The following is an 18,263-nucleotide window of genomic DNA, read 5'->3' on the forward strand; positions in this document are numbered from 1 at the left end:
CAACAACAAAAGACATCCTTTGTTTTCCACACTGTCTCAAAACTGGCTATTTGCTTTATAATCTCCATTTAGAATCACTGTCAAATATTGTTATAATCTTTTAAAAGCAATGCCAGGCCTAACCCAAAGCATCTAGCTCCTTACTCACCTTTAAAGCCCTAATCCCCTTAAGCCATTTAAAGTCAACTTCCTGTTCCTTCCCCGTTTGAATTGTTTCAGAAAGCTAGATGCTTCACTCACTATTTCCTCCGTTTTTATATTCTTTTTAAAAACATACTTCATAAATAGGGGCTCTCTTGGTTTTACTTTCACATGAAGGACGCATTTTATGGGACCAGCAACTCTAAAAGGAATAAAAACTTTTAAGGTGATTAAAGCCACCAAAAGAATGATTAGGAGAAACCAACTTTTTCTTGGGAAGGTGAGGGACTATTTGACACTTCTTTTTCCTCCATTAATTTACAAGTGTCAACAGACTCTTGTAAAAGACAGAAAGTTCACAATAATGAAAATATTAATGACTAATGGTGACTCTGTTTATTTTCAGACAAGAGAATGTTCTAGACCATCACTGAAATTAAAACACTGTTGTTATAGAAACTCTAATGAAACAATAGAAAAAAGATACTGCCTGACAATGGAAAGACAACATGTGCATAATTTTTTCGTGTTGCTTGGTAACATATTTTTCCCAAAGAATATTAATTTCATATACTCAGATGATTATACTGTGATTGATATGCAATCATTCTGTAATGCGTTTAATTAAGAACCATAAAACTGTGATCTTCTTGGAATTGGTAATAATACTTATAAGTGAAGAAATTTTAGAAAAAATAATAAAGGTGGACAAAAGTTATGCACAAAGATAGTAATTTCCAACATTTTATTAGGTTACAGAAAAAATTAAAACAGTCTAAATCTCAATATCAAGAAACTTGTGCCTAGTGTACAGGAGGTCTAGATTCAATGCCTAGCATTACCACAGGGGAAAAAAAAAGATAAACTGATAAAACAGGAAGGTAGAACTTAACAATGACCATCACATGTTTAATAGAATCATTTACATAGGATTTAAATGGCTTAGGAAGATGGTTATGATGTACACTGCTACTTAATTACAGAAAACCCCACAAATGGAAGAATGATGTTACTTTTACGGTGGGATTACAAGTAACTTTTTTTCTTTATTGTCATAATATTCTGCAGTGAACATGCTTTAATGCTAGAATTAAAAATAGCATTTATGGGCTAGAGAGAGAGAGAGATGGCTCAGTGGTTAAGAGCACTGGCTGCTCTTCCACAGGTCCTGAGTTCAATTCCCAGAAACCTCATGGTGGCTCACAAACATCTGTAGTGAGATCTGGTGCCCTCTTCTGGTTTGCAGGCATACATGCAGAAAGAATGCTGTATATATAATACATAAATAAATCTTTAAAAAATAGCATTTATGTATCTGTTAACATATTATACTCCATTAACAGTCTTCTCCATAGTTGTCAGCAACAACCTCACTGGGAAGGCTGCTCTCTCTGGTCTATTTGCGACTCTACATGTGAATGCGGTCATTCACAGTCTGCAGAAAGTAACCACTATACACTGGCTGTAACATCCCTTTCTTCAATGGCATTAGCAAGAGACCTTAGGAGATGGAAGGCTGTAAATGAAGCTTCTTTTCTTTTAGGCTAAACCACCACCTCCAGGTGGGGAAGAAAGAACCTATCTACTAAACCAACTAGAACTGAGAAGGCGCGTGGCCCTTCTCCAGCAGAGAAGTCCTTCCTAAGTAGAAATACTATGCTTACAATCTGACACATGACCAGACATCATACGCAGATACTCACTGCAAATCACTAGAGGTTATAGGAAGTACAAAATTTAATGTACCTACCAGATTCTAATCTATATACTTCACATCAACGTTAAATACTTTTAAAATATGTTTCATGTGTAACTCATGGATATTTATGGAAACCTGTGTGTTAAAGTTTAAGGAATTCAACACCAGTGCTACATATCTAGATAAAATTTACTTAATCATTCAACTAATGTTTATGGCCCACCTACAATGTGCTATATACCATATTATGCACCAGAAGACAGTATAGAAACTAGACACTGTCCCTTTTCTCAAGGAATGTACATTATTAAGTGGTGATAAATTAACAAAGAAACAAGTTATATCTTGATGCTGACATGAAGAAATTATTTTTAAAAGCACTGTCCACACAACTCCTAGTATTTGAACTCTAATAACACAGGAGGAAGCTATTGTCAGCTTAGTATGTAGAAGGGTGGACAACCACAATTGCCTGCTACTCTCTTGCCTGTCACTCTTGGTCCCTGAATACATGGCTGTCCATGGGAGCGCCACTTCAGTATCTCGCTTAAAGAATGATGGCGGTGGACACGGACTTTTCAAACCCATAATGCTGCTGGACTAACTACATACAAAAAACAAAAACGAGAAACCTCGACAATGCTGGCAGCTAGCTTTCCTCCATCATCTCCCAGGCTTTCACTGGGCCACTGATAGAGAAGGTGTGTTCTCTCATGGTCTCAGCAGACCAGTAGGCATAATAATTGAGAAAAGGATCTTCCACAAGAAAACAGTTGTAATATTCTGAAGGGTTTACCAATGATGTCATCCCCAACAACCAAGTCCTTTTTTACCTTTCTGTTTTGTTTTTTAAGACATCATCTCAACATGTACTTTGGCTGGCCTGAAACCTGCTATGTAGATCAGTCTGGCCTGGAGTAGTCAACCCACCTCTGCCCCCTGAGTTCTGGGATTAAGGGCCTTGCCCCAGCAGGCCTGGTCCTTTTAAAGTATAGCTCTACTGAAATGAAAGGATAACAAGACCAGGGCTTTATTCCAGAGCCCCATAGGTCTCCACGCCGGCTGCTCTGACTGGAACAGCATAACCCCTGGTGCACCGAGGATGCCTAGAAAGGTGTAACTGCCCTACTGTCAGGATGGGATGGAGAGGCAAGGGAGGAGGAGTACTTAACACCAGTACTCACTTCACTCCACACCCGCCACTGCCTTGGGGGCCCACCTCTCTGAGTTGTCCAGGTATCACAAGATGCTGCATTTTTAATAGTAAGACACCCCCCACCACAGAAAACATCACTTTTTCAAGTTTTGCTTCCTTTGGATAGCAGTACATAAACATTTCTAGTAATCACATAACATGCTTTAGTCTTGTTAAAAAAAGAAAAAGACATGGTCTCAACAGGTGAATTTACTAGTTAACACGGATACACAGAGTTCAAAGATATAGATGAAACATGAACAAAAACATCACCACATTATCCCAAAGCCACTTCACGAATGCTGATTAAAGGATAAGGCAGGGCATGTGACAATGAGAATCGGTACTAGGTTCTTAGTGGGTTTGTTCCAATAGTCAAGTAAAATGAATCTCCAAGTCTTTTGAGGAAATAATCAAAATATGGACCACACAAAAGCAAGCAGCAAACAGTGTCTCAGCTCCATCTCATCGCAGCCTAAAAGGATCACCTGAAATTAGTGTCCCTCTTTCAGTGAGGACTCAGTCAACCTCCAGAACAACTGCTGACACATCAGGTGGGTTTATGCCAGTATCTGTGAATAAATTCTAAGTTTTACTTCCTTAGTTCGTGTTGTATGTCCAGATAATGAAAAGGTCAGCTCAAGAAATGAAATAGTTTCATGGGTGGTCTCATTTATATGCTCTAGACAGTTGAACCACTTCAGAACCACTGAGGAATTCCGTCATGCGATCCAACCAGCTGGCTGACAGTTTCCATCCTATATACTGGTTCCCAATCTAGATTTTTGGGATCTCAAACCTGTGGAGATCACTTTGTGCAAATGTAGGCAGACTTAAAGCCATCCTTTTGAGTTCTTAAGGGTGCCTTTTTGCTTTTGTAAAACTGAATCCACAGTGCCGGGTCATTTTTCCTTGAATCTGGTTTAGTTTTGTTTTGGGTCTTTGGGATTTTGCTTTTGAAGCACCTCAGGGGCAGTGACCCAAGGCAGAAGATAAATAGAGCCAAGCCAACCTCAAGAGAGAAGCAACTGGGGACACCAGGTTTGCTTTGTGAACAGTGACCGGGGGGCTCAGGGGCAACCTTAGTCCCCCAAGTTCCCTTTTCCAAACACTAAATCCACCTGGGACTTGAGGGTCACTCAGCAAATTCCAAAAGTAAACCAGAAGATCATTTTTCCTTCGCCTTCAAGAAACAGGGCTGACGTAAGGTTCCTAGTGCGCTTCAGAGACTTAACAACAACAAAACTCTTAAGCCCCATACAACGCAGAGGCCGAAACACTTGCCCTTCAAACAAATCCTCCGTAATGGGCTCCTGGGAATTCAAAGGTCTTATTGACCCTTCCTCAGAATACTTGTCTTTTCTAGATAATGGCATCAAATGAGCGCCATCTGCCTTCTCAAGCGCTAGACTTTCCCATCTCTGTGAAAATACTCTAGATGAAGCTGAGGAGAGAATTTTAGATAGAGCCAGTATCAACTTAGTTAAACTCCACACAAGGGACTATGTGTGTAGCTCAATCGATAGAGTACTTGTTTAACAAGCTTGAAGCCTTAGATTCATCACCTCAGAAAAACCGGCATGGTGGTGCAACCTGTAATCCCAAAATATGAACAGTAGAGGCAGGAGTTCAAGGTCAGCCCAGACCACAAAAGACCTGTTAAACCTGAACACTTCAAGGAGAAAGACCAAATCCATGGCTGTTCAACTGAAGCAAGCTTTATTAAATACGGGCCAGGCAATGGACACTGGCCAGTTCCATACCCAGGACTCCCAGAGAATGACCACAAATGTTGCTCAGGTGCCTATAAAGGCCAAACCCACAAGGCTATGGCACTTTCCACCTTCATCCAATCAGGGGCAAGCATACATTCTGATGTCCTTCCTGTCTACATATCTCCTACCTACATGTGATCAAGAACATCCTGTGCAGCTGGGGCCACTAACCTTTTTTACTGAAGTGAAATCACATGGCTTGTTATCTTTCAAGAACACCAGCCCCCAGCACTCCAGGAAGTTACCTGTCCTTGGGCAAGTGGGGCTTACCGGCTAACTTTAGCCCTTACAGACACTGTTTCAAACACTTTTTTTTTCCTCCAGCCTCTTTGTCTTGCCTCCCAGTGTTAAAGGCCTTCAAGCTGTCCTCAAGACCTTCTTTCTTCAAAGGTTCATTTTTCAAGCCTGCTGTAAGCCAGTGCCTTCTGCCCTCGGTCTGTGAGGACTACAGGTGAGCTCAGGGTGAGTGGAGGGTGCCAGTGCTGCCATCACCCTTTAACTCTCCCAAGTATCACCTTTCATTCTCTTCACTGTGGAAGTAAAATGTTCTTGAAGTGTATTTTCTATTTTTCTTTCCTTTTTTATTTTTAATATTTCAACTACCTTCCTTCCTTCCTTCCTACCTTCCTTCCTTCCTACCTTCCTTCCTTCCTTCCTTCCTTCCTCCCTCCCTCCCTCCCTCCCTCTCCCACCCCTTTCTCTTTCTTTTGAGACAGGGTCTCACTATGTAGCCCTGGCTGTCCTGGAACTCTCTATGTAACCCAGTGATCCAACTGCCTCCGCCTCTTGAGTGCTGGGATTAAAAGCATGTCCCCCCACAGCAGGTCTTCCTTAGAGTATCACACAATGCTAAGCCATGTTATATGACAGTGCTAGGCAGTCACTGGCTGGGTTTAGAATTTCAAAGAAAGAGGCAAGTAAAGCAGGAAACACATCAGATTTATAAGCTTTTACACTTGCCAAAGTTTTGTGGCTCTCGTAGGTAAAGTAACATACAGAAACATGAATAAGCATGTATGTTAATGTATTAAAATTAATTTTTTCAAAATAATACACAGAAAATAATTATATCATAGATTGGATGCGGGGCATATCACAGAACTAGGAGTTCACCACCCTCCTGTTCACTCTCAAAACACCACTAACTCAGGCTTGCCTTTTCTAATTTTGGACAAATACTGCTGTCACATAAAGAGCTTACCTTCCTTATGCAACCTTCCTATTTATAAAAGCTATTTCAATTTTTTTTGTTTTCACTTTTATAATTTTAATACAATTAAAGTTGCATCATTTTTCCTCAATATATGTTTTTATTTAAATTAGAAACAAGAATGCTTCACATGTCAATCCCAGCTCCCTCTCCCACCCCTCCTCCCTTGTCTTTCAACCAGGCCCCCAGCCCCCAACCCAATCCCCACATCATTCCCCAGGGAGGGTGAGGCCCTCCTTGGGGGATCTCCAAAGTCTGTCATTTCATCCAGGGCAGGACCTAGGCCCTTCCCCATGTGTCCAGGCTGAGAGAGCATCCCTCTATTTGGAGTGGGCTCCCAAAGATCATTCATACACCAACATCATTAATTTTTTAAAGGTGGTTTTGAGCTGTACTGTACACTTCATCCACTCGAAACCACTGGTTTTCAGTATATTCACAATGTTTGACACCATCTCAATCCATTTTAGAGTTTGCTGCCCAGCCCTTAGAGCTATCAGCAGTCACTGCCAAATGGCAATCATGTGATGTGGTCTTTTGTAATTAGCTTTTTTTTTCACTTAGTATATTCGCAAGGTTCACCATACTGTAGCATCTGTTAGTACTTTCTGCTTGTTGTTGATGAATTATATTCCATATATAACACTTCATCTAATAATCAGTTAAAGAATATTTGGCCCTTTTCACATTTTAGCTATCAATATCCATTTATGTACACTTTTTGTCGATATAAGTTTTCATTTCTTTTAGATATGTACCCCCCACACCCAGAGTAAAAACTACCAAACTGCATGTCTACAGCCTCAGTTCTTATCCTTGTGAGAGCGCCTCAGCGAAAGGCAAAGCTCAGACAGCCATTGCTACGCTTCAGAGAGAAGGGCTCAGCCGCGGGTGCCAGACTTTACCATTTGCCCTGGAGTTCAGACGGAATGCAGAGTGAGCTGAACTGCCAAAGGCAGGGAGGGGTGTTAACAAAGCAGGCACGTCACCGTCCCCGTTTGACACCAGAGCGTTATGGCTGGTGCTGAAGCACAGGGGTAGGGCGCGCGTGCGCACACACACGCGCGCGCGCGCACACACGCACGCACGCACACGCACACACACGCACGCGCACACACGCACACACACGCACGCGCACACACGCGCGCACGCACACACACACGCACGCGCGCACGCACGCACACGCACGCGCGCGCACACACGCACACACGCGCGCACACATGCACACACGCACGCGCACACACACGCACACACACGCACGCGCACACACACGCACACACATGCACACACACGCACGCACGCACACGCGCACACACACGCACACGCACAAAGAGGATATTCTACTGTTTTATATTTAAGGGACATGGATCCTCAGTCATTTCTTTCTATAATAGGTTGCATTATCTTTACTCAGGCAATTTAAAACATGTATATACTTTTTTCAAATCTAAGAGGCACTTATTTATTAACCCTAGTTAACCATTTACTTCCAGATCTGATTGTATATGTAATTATCTTTTGTCAGGTATAATGATTTGCTTAAAAAACATGTCAGAACACTTGCTGCTTAATCTGTTTTAAAGAGAAATGTCTTTCCATACCCTTGAGCATAATTAAATACAAGGGTAAAAAGGCAGATGATAAACTGCTAAGTCTGATTCACTTAGGCAGGCTTCACAGCATGGAGGCAAGGCTTATGTTTGGCCCAGTGCTTAGTAACAGATTCCAGAGAGGTAAGTGACAACTCTGCAACATTGTGACGAATGTACTTGAAGATGCTGCTGAGTTAGGGAGCAGCTATTGGCCTGCAGCTTGTGGCACCATAGCCTCACTAAGCGCTGATAACTATAAAATGCCAACAGCAGAAAGGGAAGGCTTACTTTCTTGGGAAGATGAATGCAGATGGGTGGATTGTCCTACCACTCTCTACCATGTGAACTAGAGCGGGAAGACGACCTCTGAATAACCTAAACAGGAAGTCAAGACACTCTAAGCCTAATAGGCTGTGTCATCCTGTTAGGGTAATTGTTTCCATTGATGCCTTGCACAAACAGCTCACACTAGGCCATCAGAAAAAACTCAAGGCCCAGTCTCTTCTTTGTAAGAACAGAAGCAGTGCCTGGCCCAGTGCCCTCAACTTAAGTGAGGAGGTAAAGCCTGGTTTGTGATAATTAAGAAGAAAGAGAACAAAGAACAGAAAGGGAGAGAGACATGAGGGAAGTTGGAAGTTATCTTCTAAGCATTTTACAGATTATCTGAAAAACTTCATAAAATATTAAAAGTAAAACCTCTTGGCAAGAATCTGGGGTAATTAAGAGACTATGATTTAAAGACTTGATGAACATTCCAACTTAAGATAAGTCAGCATTTTTTAAGGAATAATTTTTAAGTATCTTATATTTAATTACGGTGCTTCACAATGGTTGAAATTAGAAAGGTTTTAGAAACTCAAGTCCTCCATTTTCTTACCTAATAAAACTATTCACTTATTTTGAGGCAAGACAGAAAGAGGGAAATTAGGGGACAGGGGACACAAGAAGCTGAAAGGAGCCCTTCAGTCAGTAGAGAAGCAAGAATCTCAGCACAGCAAAGCCTTTCTTTCTCCCGTTATAAACCTACAATTTTCTAGGACTCCCACTAGAAACCCCAGTACAGGTAAGCTGTGCAATTTGGGAGGTCCTTGTGCAAGCCTGGTGGCTCCTTGGTATCACTATATCAGATTATAATTTTATGCAATAATAGCCAGAGATACCTTAAAATCTCACTGAAAGCCAGGAAGTGGTGGTGCACATCTTTAATCCCAGCACCTGGGAGGCAGAGGTAGGCAAATTTCTGTGAATTTGAGACCAGCCTGATCTACAAGAGCTAATTCCAGGACAGCCTCCAAAGTCACAGAGAAACCCTGTCTCGAAAAACAACAAAGCAAAACAAACAAACAAACAAAGGAATCTCACTGAAAGTGAGAAAAGGATCAGAAAGGTTGTATTTATTTATTCATGTGTTTGTTTGTACAACCCAACCACAGTTTCCCTCCCTCCTTCCCTCCCAGTCCTCCTTCCACCTCCCCATCCATTCACTCCTCCTCTGTTTCTTTTCAGTAAAGGGCAGGCCTCCCATGGATATTGACCAGCCATGGTACATAACTTGCAGTCAGACTAGCCCCCCCCCATTAAGGCTGTATGAGGCAAACTGGTAGGAGGAAAGGGTCCCAAAAGCAGGCAACAAAGTCAGAAACAGCCCCTGCTCCCACAGGAGCCCCACAAGACCAGGCTACGCAACTGTGACGTATATACAGAGGGCCTAAGTCCCATGCAGGCTCTTACACAACTGTAACGTATATACAGAGGGCCTAAGTCAGTCCCATGCAGGCTCTTACACAACTGTAACATATATAGAGGGCCTAAGTCAGTCCCATGCAGGTTCTTAGCAACTTTTTGAGATGTAACCTGAACCATCAAAATGATACACATGACTAATATTAAATCAGGTGATTGCTGCTCTTCTCTGAGATGCCACACCTACAGCTTCGTGTATCTTACTCTCTTCCACTCTCCCCTGGGAAGCTAAACCCATGCTTGGACATGTCTTTCTGGCGCCTCTTTCTCTCCTAACCTTCATGCTCTTGTCTATATTAAATAATAAAAAAAAAAGACTTTGATGTAATCTCTAACTTTGCTTCATCATACTGGATAGTCTTCTCTACGTCAACGCCATGAATCCCAATTTGATCTGAGGAACCCCTCAGGATGCTGAGGATGATAACATGTAGCCGTGTCTCTGTCCCCTTACCATAACAATCTGATTATTTCACTTTAATAAGATAATACTTAAGAATGGTTTTGCCAGGCATAATGGTACACACCTTTAATCCCAGTACTGGGTGACAGAGGCGGGTGGATCTTTGAGTTCTAGGCTAGCCTGGTCTACAGAACAAATTCCTGGACAGCCAGGGCTACACAGAGAATCTCTCTCTCTCTCTCTCTCTCTCTCTCTCTCTCTCTCTCTCTCTCTCAAAATCAAAACAAATAAATAACAGACATTTACCTCTCACAGTTCTGGAAACATTCCATAATAGACACAAATATTGTCTACCAATTGTTTATGTCTTATTAAATTCCTATCCAACCAAGTTGCAAAAAAATGAAGCTACCTGCATTTTGAATTAGCCATTTAAAGAAGTTATAACTTGGGTCTTGTGGTGGCTTGAAAGAAAATGGCCCCCAAAGGGAGTGGCACTATTAGGAGGCGTGGCCTTGTTGGAGGACGTATGTCACTGTGGGGGCGGGCTTTGAGGTCTCTTACTCAAATTTCCCTCAATGTAACAGTCAGCTGACTTCCTGTTGCCTGCAAGATGCAGGACTCTCAGCTATTTCCCCAGCACCACATCTGCCTGCATGCCACCATGCTCCCCTCCACAAAGATAACAGACTAAACCTCTGGAACTGTAAGCCACCACCCCAATCAAGTGCTTTCATAATCAGAGTTGCCGTGGTCATGATGTCTCTTCACAGTCATAGACACCCCTCAACTTCCTCTTCTGTAATGAGGGGTTAATGATAAGCACTACATTTGATACTATCGTAAGTGTAATAGGAAAGATAGTCATACAAACGTGACTACCAGCCACTGTGCTAAAGCATGCACGGCATCACTAGAGCTGGTGTGTTCATTAAATTAACAGTATGATGCATGGTGTTATCAGAGCCCACTTCTTGGAGAGGATAGAAAGAGGACCCCAGAAACTATCTAGTGGAGATCAGACTGTGTCCTGCCCCCAGGACAACTAGGGCACCAGGCAGCCTATGGCCTCTCGCTAGACTAGAGAGAGCTGCAGGGTGGGCGCCCCAGGACAACAGGGAAAGGAAGAAAAGAGATCTTTCTGCCAAACATCTGAAGACTAGGGCCATTTTATATTGGAATGCGGGGTGGGCTTCAGACCACAAGGGCACAGAAGGAATGAAGGAAAATAATATACAGTGCACACAATGAAAATGAAACAAGAAAAATATCAGGAGGTTAAGAAGAAGAGTGAACACCAGGGTGAGAAGAGAAATCACTTCCATTGAGCAATTCAGTCAGGAGCATGAGGGATGTACAGTCAGTGAGTGTCTGAAAAGGCCATGTCTAACCACATCCCACAGAGAAGATTTTCTAAAGTGTGTGTGCCTGAATGCACTGAGGCAGGAGGATTGCCGAGTTTGTGGTCAGCCTGGCCTTCATCTTACTTTCCCCACCCCCAAATCATTAATCAGAAACTCTCTGACAACGTGCCCTACACACACCAGCGCAGAGGGGAGGAGTGCATTCCTTTCAAGTGCTAGCAAACTCCTGCAAACATGCAGAATGCTAATGCTTATATCATAAATAAGGAGCAGTCTATGCCTGCCACACTGAACTTACACAGTGGATATTTTTCCACATAACTGTTAAGTTTATTGTCATATTGCTTAGCAACTCTCTCTGAAATGAGTGGCATACTTTTGACAGTATATGGAAATATCACTTCTGAAGGCTTACTGAAATAGTCACAATTACTCACTACATGTGGATGATGTCTATGACATTACTTACAGTGAAAATCTTGAGATTCTATAATACCTAACAACAAAAACACCTATTTCAATAAGCAGCAGGAATAGATCGAAGAGAATGAAGCCAATCCACATTTACCAACATCAAATAATAATGTTGCATTTAAGATGTTAATTATTATATAACATAAATGACTCCAGTCGCTCTGTAAGAAAAGAAAGTGACTAAACTAGGCATGATGGCTATAATCCCAACACTCAGCAGCCAGAGGTAGGAAGGTTATATCCAAGGCCAGCTTGGGCTACATACAGTGAGACCCTATCTCAACTATGAACATGTGCTTAAGTGTGTTCACAAATATGTGTGAATTATAAAGTGTGAGAAAGAAACACATGGCTACTCTGAGAGACTGAAGAGAAGGAGGAAAATGAGAGCTTTCTGTCTGAGGTTTTAAACAGTTCCCTGGTCTTGATAATCGGACTATAGCATCACTGGGGAAAGTCAAGTGAAGAAGTGTACTGGGGACCTGCTGACAACTTCTTATGGGTGTATAATTGTTTAAAAACGAGAAACTAGGCCAGAGACATAGTTCCGTGGTGAAACATATGCCTTTGTATTATAAATCCCTTGGTTCAGCCCTCAGCAGAGAAAACATGCTTTATCTTAAAAAATAATTTCCCATACAATACAGCAGCTCGAACTTAGTTCTTAAAATAACAGTTAAACCTGAGTCCAAAATGTATATTAATAACTGAAGGTATGAGCACAAGTCACCTACATATTTAAACATAAACCATTATCTTCTACAGTAATGACACTGGAACACAAAGAAGAAAACAGGTAAAAAGCCATTTAGGTTCAGACTAATCCTTCATCATCTAAGCTTTCCCAAAGCAGTGTACTTTTCTAATATCTGGACCTCGAGGTAAACTCTGTGAGATGTCTGGTCTTGTTACATTCAAGAGTAAACCCCAATACCCCTTCCTTTAATTCTCTGGCACTTCAGATGAATTTAGAATTGTCTAAGAATTAAAAGCTTGCTGGAGGATCTGAATGGACACTTTTTGTCCCATTGCTATAGTTAGTCAAATGTTTGGATACTACAACTTCGGCAAATCTCATTAGAACTCAAAGACTTCAGACTTCTAAAGCAAGTTCCTGTGAAGGAGTTACATGGGCAAGTTTAAGCAAGCAGGGTGTATATACAATATAGTAACAAATATAATGCAAACAAAAGATTTGTTTAATTATAGTGGATATAATTGTTATTTAAAAGTGACTTCTTCATAAAAGAATAAAATAGACTAGCAGCAAAAGAATGGTATGTTATGATGCCTTAAGACTAGAAATAGAAGACAGAGATTTCAAAGTAAAGTCTTGGCAGACGCCCAGTCTCCATGGCAAGAGTTCTGGCCAAGCACTTCCTTCATAACCCCCAAGACTAGTTCATGTCCCCAGACAGAGAATCCAAGGTTGTTTGTATCGAATGTAATTTGAGTCTTGAGAATTTACAGGGATCTCCTATTTTTCCCTGGTGATTGACAGAACCTCTGTCCTAAAATTTGTAGCCTGTAATTATTTGGGAGTATGGTCTGTGCATAGAAAGGTTGAAGAGAGTAGGTGAGGGGGGTAAAGAGAACAAGAATGTGGATGTCCAAGGTACTTCCTCTCTCAAGCAGCACTGGTGGGGAGAAATGCTAGCTCCAAATAGTTCCCATCATCTTCAGCAGGGCCACCATCCTTTGCTCTGATGAAATAGTTCCCCATCATCTTCAGCAGGGCCACCATCCTTTGCTCTGGTGAAACATGCTAGGTACAGGATGATGGCAGTTGATGACTCAATCAATTGATGACCCTTGTATGTGTCACACAAGTCACTAGCTTTTAGTAATGACCAGTAAGCATGTCAGGAAAGAAATCTCTCCCAGAAGTAAACTATACAATCTTTCCAGTTAAACAAACAGTAGGCATAGTTCAGAAAACTGCTTTCCAAGGTCATGACATACTTACTAAGAGAGGTAGGAGCCCATGCAGCCTCTGGTGTCCTACCCAACCGTGGTCTAACTAGCACACCTTTCCAGTGGCTTCCTGTTCACACTTTACCAGTGTCTGTCCTTTTGCCAAGGTAACACTGTCTTCACTGACATGAACTAATTCATCTCTCAAATAGTCTAACTTTTGTTTGCTTGTTGAAGCAGGGTCTGAGAGTACAGCCCAGGCTGGCCTCAAACTCACAGCCTTCCAGTCTGTCTATCAAGTGGTCAGGTTACAGGCATACACCACTCACCACTGGTCCAGCTCTGTCTACTACCTGCTTGTACTTCTTTACTATTTGGCTATTTGAGGAACTCAAGAGAGATTTATTTAGTAAACAGACAAAGAAAACCCATTTATGTCTGGAGTTTCTGACTGCAAAACATTTCAGGATTCCCCTAACAAATATTTATTTATAAACCATATTGTTCCAAAAGGGCTTTACAGCAACTTACAAAGAGATGAAAACCCTACACAACCAGGGCCACGGGAAAGCCAGCACGGGAGAGAAGATGATGGGCGTGTACAGAATGCAAGTGATTCTATACTACACACCTGTGTTTTCTGCTCAAAAATAGAGTTAATTAGAAAACACACTATTCCTAAGATAGAAACAAACCAGCTATTCAGGAAAAACTCAACCATATGCAATACTTTAAAATGTAAAAATTGTCTGTAAAGTAGTCAACCACATCATCAATACACAACGTTGACCCAATCATCTGTATCTGAGAATACCAAGTAATCTGACCCTAATTTTGTCTTTTTAGACATCTATTCTCCTTAAAGCAATCAGAATCTTTCAGAATTTAAACTAGAGCAAGATACCGTTCAGGTCAATGGTGGCGTATGCCCTTAACCCCAACATTCGGGAGGCAGAGGAAGGCGGATCTCTGTGAGTTCGAGGCCAGCCTGGTCTTCAGAGTGAGTTCCAGGACAGAGCTGTAACACAGAGAAATCCTGTCTTGAGAAAACAGAACAAAACAAACGACAACAAAAAAAGATACTCTAAACACTTTGGCTAATTCCTCATCACACTTACTATCCAAGGTCCTGCATGGATATTCTGTGCTGATATCCCCATCATCTGCACCTCATCCCGGCTCATCCCATAACAGCCACACACACACTTTCCTGTCCATTGGCATGTCTCAAGACTCTGCACTTTCCACACCCTCACATCTTCCCAGCTCACTCAGGGATCTGCTCAACCGTCACTTCCTTAAAGAGGAGTTCCTGATCAGTAAGGCTTGAACTGCCCACTTCACCTCCAGTCACGATGACATGGACATGTTTTACTTTTCTCGTACCATCTGGCAGCTCTTCGAAGTTCCATCTAAAGTTATTTGAAATCATCACTGTCTGTTGTGGATCTCCTTCTAACATGGGATTCTGCAAACAGAAATGAAACCATGCGAACAGCATTTCTGCCTGCTCAGTAGCCATGGCTTCCCAGCACTTATAGGCAGGACATGTGTTCAAACATATATAAACACACAAAGAAACATCTGAAGTTGAAACAGCTCTTGGTGATCTGGAGTAATCTGACCAGCTTTCAGTTTCTAGAGTCGTGGTGGTTAGTTACCATTTTTAGGTCAGACATGTTTCCTCTGAAATGGAAACATTAGGCTTCTTCTCAGAAAGAAGATACACACACACAAAATTCTGTATGAACCTGCTAAAAAAAACTCACCCATGATCAAAAGGCATGCAAAGAATTCTGTAATGGGATCCAATATATAGCTTTCTCTCCATGAGTTAAAAACTAAAGAAAATAAAGCAATAAAAACCCACAAATCACCCAGATAGCTTTTGTAAAGTAGCAAGACAAAGCGGTTGGATGAGTGAAGCTTCTGGCATGGTGGTGTATGACTGTAACACCAGCACTTTCAAGGCTGAGGCTACAGAGCAAGTTCCTGGACAGCCTGCACACATAAGCAGATACTCTCAAAACAAAAGCAGAAAGTTAAATAGATAAATGAATACACCAATACATTTGCCAGATGTAGTGGCACACACCTTTAGTTCCAGCGTTTAGGAGGCAGAGGCATGCAGACCTCTGTGAGTTTGAGGTCAGCCTGGTCTACAGAGCAAGTTCTAGGACAGCCAGGGCTACATAGAGAAACCCTGTTTCAAAAAAACAACAAACCCAAAACTATGTTTACATCATTAACACGTGACTACCACAAATCTGTGCGGTGAGGAAAAGCCTTGTACTGCCTCTGTAAAGACTAGCATCGACTACATCACACTAAAGTTACTTTGCTTCTTGGTGGGTATTTAGAGGGCTGCTTGCTGACATGGCAGGAGGAGTTGGGATCAGGTAAAGACATCCACTGAACAAAGCCAAGTGTTTCTTCTTTCTCTACACATAGGTGCCTGTGACTAAGTTAACATGCAAAATAAGTCAAATGAGCAAAAAAATTCTGTAAGCACTCAAAAGTTTAACTGCTTCTTCAGCATATTTATAAAGCCCTCAAATAGCAATGCTATTTCTTTCTGGGAGTTCTGGTTTTGTTTTAAGGACCTAAATTTGGCAATTACTAGACAGTCTGTCTAAAGGAAATATGTAATTATAGGCACAAAAGTCACATCAAACTCTATTTCCTTTTTAACAGTTTTAACAATGAGAAAAAAATAAAAATAACTTTCATCATTTAAAAATGTCTACATCTCCCATTTTCCCATTTCATTTATAACATTGGGAATATCAGTAAGGAAAACATATACTAATGAACATATTCATTATCTCTCTCTAAGCAGTTTAATAACCACAGACTGATGATTCAGTGAGGAATCTGACATTTGCTGGGATTTGAAGGGTACATGAACTAGGATTTTAATTTCCCGCTTAAATCCCTTCATTCTTCACAAGCAATCCCGTGTTGCCATTTCATGCTTCTTAAAAACAAGTTGTTCTGTGTAACTGACTGTCTGGTTTGCTGCTCCTAAGCACCATTAATCCTCCAGCAATTACCATCTTTCGTACAGTCATCTCAATGCTTAAGAAAAGGAAGTTCAACAAATTGTTTCTGAAAACCATTTTCATCATTTTTGCATCATTTGCATTTGAATACTTAAGGAGTTCATAATCGATTTTAAAACACATCTAGCTACAATTATAACTGTGTGGAGTTTGTTGTTTTTCTTTTCTTTTCTTCTCTACATAGTTCTGGCTGGCCTCAAACTAAGAGCGATTTGCCTGCCTCTGCCTGAGTGTTGGGATTAAAGGTGTGTGTCACCACACCTAGCACTATGACCCTCAGTTGTAAGAGACAGTTCTTGGAACCTATATATAAAATGATAGTGGCCTAGCTAAGTCTGTTTTCAAACTGTGCCACACGAAACACTGCTTTGCAGCATATTAAGAAATTTGCATCCACGTTAGTTTGGCAGAGAGCTCAGTGAGCTTCCCCAAGCCTTTAACATGTTGGATCCCCTTTCTGTCCCACTGGTCTACATTTCTAAGGTTTAAGCCAGTGCTATGTTGCTTTGTACTGCATTTCTGTGATATAATTCAAGATTAGGTACTGGCATATCTCTGGCACTGCTCTGTCTGCTAAGGATCATCTGGGATTTCTTTTGGTGATTCTATACGATTTTAGGATTGTTCTCTACCCCTGTGAAGAGTATCAGAATTCTAACGGGGCACTGCACTCAATCTATAGATCATTTCTGATAATATTTTCACAAAGTTAATTCTACCTACGCATGAGTATGCAAGGTCTTTCTTTACCCTCTTCAGTATCTAAGTTCTCACTGCAGGAGTCTGTTGCCTCTTTTATTGTTAAGTTTATTCCTAGGGTATGTGGGTTTGTCTGGCAGGCTCATTATTGGGATATATAGATGCTACTAAAATGCTGCAGATCTCTGTGTGCCAGTTTAGCTGAGTATTTATCAGGTCTACTAGTTCTCTGATGGAGCTTTTAGTGTCTTTTCACTATAGGGTAATGTCATCTGCAAACAAGGCAATTTGGTTTCTTCCCTTTATTTCGTCCTCTTATCACTCTAGCTAAAACCTGAAGAAAGAGACGGAATGAGTAGAAAGAATGGGCATCCTGTTCCCTTGCAGATTTTAGGAGAAATACAAACGCCCAGTTCCCCTGACTTACTATAAGGTTGGCTGTCAGTCTGTCATATACAGCCTTTATTAGGTTCAGGTATGTTCCTTCTATTCCAAGTTTATTCAGGGTTTTTATCATGAAAGGATCTTGAACTTTGTTGAGGTTTTTTTCTTTAATGATTGAGATGTCTGCGTGCTCTCTGCCCTTGAGTCTATTTATGTACTATATTACACATCTGTAGATGGCAGACCTATCTGGCATCCCTGGAAGGAAACTATCTTGCCATGGGTATGAGCCTAATATGTTTTTAAATTAAATTTTCAAACATTTTATTGGGAATTTTTGTATCTATGTTTATCAGGGAAACTGGTCTACCATTTCCCTTATTTGTTATGTCCTCATCTAATTTTGGTACTGTCTTACAGTTTCTGCTGTCACGATGAAATGCGGTAACCAAAAGCAACTTAGAGAGGAAAGCATTTATTTTGCTTATATTTCCGTATCGTTCATCATTGAAGGCAGTCAAGGCAGGAACTCAAAAAGACAGGAACCTGGGGGCAGGAGCTAATGCAGAGGTCCTGGGGTTTCTACTTAGCGGCTTGTTCTTCATGGC

At 41.3% G+C, this 18,263-nt stretch overlaps 1 protein-coding gene across 3 annotated transcripts in view; it reads right to left on the minus strand.

Moving 5' to 3' along the window:
* Positions 1-18,263, minus strand: part of Exoc6 (exocyst complex component 6) — a 145,052-nt gene that overhangs the window by 3,104 nt on the left and 123,685 nt on the right. The window lies entirely within an intron of this gene.

The sequence above is a fragment of the Mesocricetus auratus genome, unplaced genomic scaffold (genome assembly GCF_017639785.1).
Source record: "Mesocricetus auratus isolate SY011 unplaced genomic scaffold, BCM_Maur_2.0 Super-Scaffold_4256, whole genome shotgun sequence".
Classification (NCBI taxonomy): Eukaryota; Metazoa; Chordata; class Mammalia; order Rodentia; family Cricetidae; genus Mesocricetus; species Mesocricetus auratus.